Source organism: Oncorhynchus mykiss, chromosome 13 (assembly GCF_057628025.1).
Source record: "Oncorhynchus mykiss isolate SJ-2025 chromosome 13, ASM5762802v1, whole genome shotgun sequence".
In the NCBI taxonomy this organism is placed as follows: domain Eukaryota; kingdom Metazoa; phylum Chordata; class Actinopteri; order Salmoniformes; family Salmonidae; genus Oncorhynchus; species Oncorhynchus mykiss.
Genome location: NC_143034.1, coordinates 36,010,476 through 36,017,379, shown reverse-complemented (window position 1 = coordinate 36,017,379; position 6,904 = coordinate 36,010,476).

The following is a 6,904-nucleotide window of genomic DNA, read 5'->3' as shown; positions in this document are numbered from 1 at the left end:
ACGAAATATACCTCCTATCCCCGAAACGTACATGGTTGGGGATCCATAATAGCCGGGTAACCCATTACCCACTTGATCAACATAGTATGAGACATAACGGTTAGGGTCGAGATGTCGGTGTTCCATAACCCTTTTAAATGTATTTGTATTATGTATATAAAATATATAATACTAATATTATATATGTAGAGAGGTTTTGGTGGGTCTAAAGTGGAGTTTTACAATCGTTTTACCATAAGTAAATTCGATGTTTTCGTTCTGATCCGTTTACAGGTACGTAGTGTGGCTTGTCGTAGGTGACAGTGACTATGTCCCCATCCTTTCCGTCTATATGAACTGTTCTCAGGAGTGGCACACAGCTGTCTCCGACCCTTTGATAGGATATGATGTCGGTATACACAAATATGTTGTAAAATCCTGCATGTATATCCGCAGGGAATGGGATTCATTTATCTTTCACATACGCCCATTTATTGGGACCCATCCCCAACATGTAGGCTAAATTACCGCTGGTCTTTATTCCCCCGGCAGCATCTCCTGAGATTTGTACACGTTTATGTATAGGGTTGTAGATCAGGAATAGTTCCATATTGTTCAGTGTTAGGAGTTCATTCAACATGGAGACAATCCTGTCGACGGTTCTATAGAACCCTTTTTTAACCTTAATAAGTTTTGCAGGTTCCGATAACTTTTTGCAATAAAAATCACGGTCCTTACTTATCTTTGATATTATACCAACTATGGGGGTACGTAATCTCGCTGAGACCTACTTCCCAGGTCTCTGATAACTCTATAGGCTTTAGAAAATTGGTTGTATAATTCGAACTCTGATTATTACAATATACACTGCTCAAAAAAATAAAGGGAACACTTAAACAACACAATGTAACTCCAAGTCAATCACATTTCTGTGAAATCAAACTGTCCACTTGGGAAGCAACACTGATTGACAATACATTTCACATTCTGTTGTGCAAATGGAATAGACAACAGGTGTAAATTATAGGCAATTAGCAAGACACTCCGAATAAAGTGTGGTTACCACAGACCACTTCTCAATTCCTATGCTTCCCGGCTGATGTTTTGGTCACTTTTGAATGCTGGCGGTGCTTTCACTCTAGTGGTAGCATGAGACGGAGTCTAGAACCCACACAAGTGGCTCAGGTAGTGCAGCTCATCCAGGATGGTACATCAATGCGAGCTGTGGCAAGAAGGTTTGCTGTGTCTGTCAGCGTAGTGTCCAGAGCATGGAGGCGCTACCAGGAGACAGGCCGGTACATCAGGAGACGTGGAGGAGGCCGTAGGAGGGCAACAACCCAGCAGCAGGACCGCTACCTCCGCCTTTGTGCAAGGAGGAGCAGGAGGAGCACTGCCAGAACCCTGCAAAATGACCTCCAGCAGGCCACAAATGTGCATGTGTCTGCTCAAACGGTCAGAAACAGACTCCATGAGGGTGGTATGAGGGCCCGATGTCCACAGGTGGGGGTTGTGCTTACAGCCCAACACCATGCAAGACGTTTGGCATTTGCCAGAGAACACCAAGATTGGCAAATTCGCCACTGGCGCCCTGTGGTCTTCACAGATGAAAGCAGGTTCACACTGAGCACATGTGACAGACGTGACAGAGTCTGGAGACGCAGTGGAGAACGTTCTGCTGCCTGCAACATCCTCCAGCATGACTGGTTTGGCGGTGGGTCAGTCATGGTGTGGGGTGGCATTTCTTTGGGTGGCCGCACAACCCTCCATGTGCTCTCCAGAGGTAGCCTGACTGCCATTAGGTACCGAGATGAGATCCTCAGACCCCTTGTGAGACCATATGCTGGTGCGGTTGGCCCTGGGTTCCTCCTAATGCAAGACAATGCTAGACCTCATGTGGCTGGAGTGTGTCAGCAGTTCCTGCAAGAGGAAGGCATTGATGCCATGGACTGGCCCGCCCGTTCCCCAGACCTGAATCCAATTGAGCACATCTGGGACATCATGTCTCGCTCCATCCACCAACGCCATGTTGCACCACAGACTGTCCAGGAGTTGGCGGATGCTTTAGTCCAGGTCTGGGAGGAGATCCCTCAGGAGACCATCCGCCACCTCATCAGGAGCATGCCCAGGCGTTGTGGGGAGGTCATACAGGCACGTGGAGGCCACACACACTACTGAGCCTCATTTTGACTTGTTTAAGGACATTACATCAAAGTTGGATCAGCCTGTAGTGTGGTTTTCCACTTTAATTTTGAGTGTGACTCCAAATCCAGACCTCCGTGGGTTGATAAATTTGATTTCCATTGATAATTTTTATGTGATTTTGTTGTCAGCACATTTAACTATGTAAAGAAAAAAGTATTTAATAAGAATATTTCATTCATTCAGATCTAGGATGTTATTTTAGTATTCCCTTTATTTTTTTGAGCAGTGTATATATTGACACATTTCTTCACATATCTTTTTATATATTTTATTTTCCAAAACTCAACTTCAAAACACTCTCCTGCAACCTGTCTCACCAATTTTTTTAAAAAGTATTATTTACCTCAAATCTGAAATCCACAATAGAAGATAGCCAGAAGCTTCCCTTTATTTTTTTAGCAGTGTATATGTGCAGACGTATTACTGGGGAGAGTCAGGTAGAAGCCGTCGTGTTCCATGATGCACTCCTGTGTACACTCAAATGATGGTGTATTTATCATGCATGGGGGTTTAAATTAACCCCTGATGCCTCCACCACATTGTGCTCTAAAACCCAACTTTTGGGGCCAGTTTTTCCAGCGGACCAGCACCCATTTTTTTTTTACCCTTTTCTCTCTTTTGATCTAGAATCTCCTCCACGTGAAAGACTTTGTCTTTACCCAACTGTACCTTCTGTAATTCCTTCTCATAAAAAGATCCCTCTATAAATTCCCCGTCATAATCTATTAATTTGTAGACCGGGGCTTTGCGCGGCAGACATTCGGTAACCTGTGAACAACTCATCCGTAGCCTTGCTAATTTTTATTGTCGAAAACACCCCTCAACTTGGATATACGCACCAAGTCCCCCACAATGAATTTACATTTAGTTTTTTCTTACGGCGAAGGGAGAACAAACCATACAGATTTTTCAGAAAAGACCTCGGAGGGTTTCATACGTATACTCTTATGGTAGCTGTTGTTGTACCCCATTACTAAATCTTGAACTATATCGATATATCTATGCGTGTTGTGAGCTGTAAAATAGCCTGTAGCAAAATGTACTATATTGTGCTTCTTCATGAGTTTCTGAAAGGTATTATTAAAAACGTATTTTCTGCCATCAGTCTGCACTTTCTTGGGGGCTCCTCCATCCTTCAAGATAGAGTCAAAGGCCCGGGTCACCTCTGCCCCGCTCTTATTTTTTAAGACCCTTACAAAAGCTATTTTAGAGAAAATATCTATAACCGTTAGCATGTAGCGATTTCCATCATTTTTATCTCCAAGGGCCTGCATGTCACATAGATCCGCCTGAAATTGGGACAAGGGTTGGGTAGAAAAAACTCAATTTCTTGGAAATTGTTTTCTTACCGGTTCATGTAGAGTATGTGCATCCTACTCTGATAACCACTCATTCACTTTAGCATCGCTTAACCGGCTACCTGTTTCTTCGGCTATAGCTCTCTGTAAACGTTCCTTACCCCCATAAGACCCAGGGTTAGAGGGATTATAATAAATGTTTTTCAACATCTGCTCCGCCATCCTTCTTGCCTCTCTGAGGTACAATAACGTTAATGAGCCACTTTCAAATAACGACAACATTTCATTTACATTTTTTCATTTTTATTTTAAAGAAAACATTATGTATTACATATACAGACAATTCAGAATTCGTTGCAGGATACATGTCCCCGTTTTCTCAACGATCACAGCATGCAATACCCTGTATATTTGGTTTAGATTAACAGGCTTGTGTCGCTGAATTTTTAAAACACACACATCCGCTATATAAGTATATAAACAACAAATATGATACATGTTACAATTAAATGGTGTTTCAAACAAATAAAGTAAAATCTTAGACAAAGTTGTTTCTAGTTCTTCAGAATCATCCCCAAGACGGGATACCAATTGTGTCCATTGTAGACTCTCGCCCGCATGTCGTACATGATTCATGATTTGTTCCATTTTCAGCACACGCTCTACATTAGCCCAGGAATTGTGGGTTGTGTAGAACGATACATTGTTCACTTTATTTTCAATAATTTGATGCATAACATTTGTAAGTTCTCTCAAAAGAAAAAATGTATTTAATCTCTCTAACTTCGTATACACATAGTTACCCATTGCTTTACATCTAAATAACACTCGGTCTCTTGGGGTTTATTGAGCCAGAAAGTCATCACATCAGCCACCACAGCTTCCCTGTATTTGTTGTCGTCCACCAGGGTGTGTCGGATTTCTTTGAGTTTCTCGTGGATGTAGATCGCCTCCTTCAGTTCATGTAGGAAAGCCTCGGTTACCCCGTAAACTCTGGGAATAGACGGCACAAGACCCATAGACTCCAGGGCTCTGACCAGCGATGGTATAAACCTGCAGGACCAAAGTATTTTCACCAGCGCCTCAAAATGGTTGAAGAAGTAGTATCTTGGGGGGTCGTATAGGCAAGGATGCCTGAGCTGGCTGGGGTGATTGATCTCACAACCGATGCATTTTTCTCGTATATACTCTCCAATCACCACGTCTAAAAGCGTGGCTACAGAGGCCTTGATGGTGTCCACAAAAATAGTACTGACCAACCCATCAAACACGTCCTCAGGCTGTGTACATGTAGGGGGTGTTGCGGGTCTTGCCAGGGGGGAGTAGAATGTTGGGCTGCGAGGCATAGAGTCCTTAGGGTCTGGCCCCCATGACGTTTCGGAGTCCAGGTATGTGGCAGGAATATCCATGGTATATGCGTAAGTGAAGAACTGTAGATTTTAAGGACCCTCCTTTTATTGTTGAACCAGTCCTCTGGGTATCAGGGCGTGGTTAACGCAGCCGCGTACTTAGTTTTCTTTGGGGGATAACCCTTCTGACGATGTACCTTCTTGGGGCTCCTTTGAATCATAATCCCCGGGATTCGTATATATTATGCACTTCATTATCCGAACAATGCTCTGTCGCTGCTGGCTCTGTACAAACAGAGCTTCCAACAACTAAAATGTTCAATTCCATTAAATCCCAACTTTTAAAAGGAATAAGCATGCGCAACCCAAAACAAATGTTTTGGTTGAGGGTTTCCTCGTTGCTGATGTAGAACTCCACACAGCCACATGGAAGTCCATTCTTTCTTTGTATTTTCACCCTGTGAAATACTCTTCCTGAGGAGTCAGGGGTACCTTCCCATCGGGTCTCGTAGCCTGTGAACAAGCTATACCCCTTGGTGATAAGTCTCAGTTCGGGACACAAAACCATGCAAAAAAACGTCCAGTCTTCAAGCCCATAGTCCACTCCTAATGTCTGGTCGGTATATTCTTCTCCTTCGGCTACCGTATAGTGGTTCACTCTACAGGCCAGGTAATCAAAATTGCTGTCCATTAGACATCAGCACTTGATCTTTCAGCGCAGTTGCGGGTGGTATCTGGGTTCTACACACACTTAGAAACCGCTTTTTTTGGTACATCGTATATTGTGGCTTTATACTTGGCCCTTTCTCTGTTTCAGCCGCTGTCCTGCTTCCGTTGTTACAGTCATCACAGCTTTGCCACTGATCACAAAATCCATGTTTATTTAAAAAATCTTGTTTACTGTTCTGGGGTCACATGTCTTGTTCTGGACTTTATTTATAATGCGTCTGCCACAGCCAATACCCCGGACATTCCTGTTTCATAGACAACAGCCCTAAGGTCAATAAAACAGGGGGGTGGGGGGGCCATACTCTTTGAAATGTTCAAACACATCCCGCAGTTCAAAGAGGTCCCTAGACATCAATCAGCATGAAAATTCAAAGGAATAGATGCAATATAGATATAAAATAACACACCCTCTAACACGTGACAACAGGAACAGGATGTCCTGGCCGGATATCCATATTTGGGCATGTACTCGTCATCTGGACATAGGGTCATAAATCAACATTTTGACCTGTGCCGTCTACTTTATTCTCTCTAACCTCATCTTTATCAAATTATCCATTAACCCTTTCATGCGTGAGTTCCAAATATCTCTAACGGTCGCCCCAGCGGGAGTTTTTTTATGCACGTGATGTTAGAATGTCCTCTCCATTCCAGAATGTGATTGATACGTAAACAGTACATTTTATCCGCGCTGCCCTCAAACTACAGCACGCACGCCTGTTTATATTTATAGGTTGTTTTAACTTCAATTTCAAATGATTTTCTAACAAGTTTTTATTTTCTAAAAACAGTTTGAATTTAGGTGTGTTCCGCCTCCTCATTCATTCACATAAAAATAGTCATTTTTACTTTTGCGGATAATTACATTTTTGGGACATTTCTGACACGGACAAAATTCCCCAAGCACTTCCCAATTGTTTGTGCAGTTCACGTCTGCAGCTCATCTCCCGTCAGAACAGGATCTGCACACGTGTTCACATTTTCCATTCCACATTTCTATTGTAGCGTACTGCATGTATGGAGCATAATATATTTGTGTATATTCTTTATCACCGCGGACACGTGAGGTAACGTTACTCATTGTATAACCTTTATGGTGTTATAGTCAATCGTGCTTATGTAGCCACATTCTTCTATTAGCTCTGTAAAACAATGCTAAATGCGTCAGAGAAGTATTATCTTGTGTTGCATTTTGAAGCTACCATGGCCTTATGACTCCAAAGTGGTTCAGTGGTCAAAGGCACAGCACATCAGTGCTAGGGGCGTCACTACAGACTCCCTGGTTCAAATCCAGGCTGTGTTTCTATCAAAGTAAGTGCCTTATTACGTTATAATAGTTATAATAAT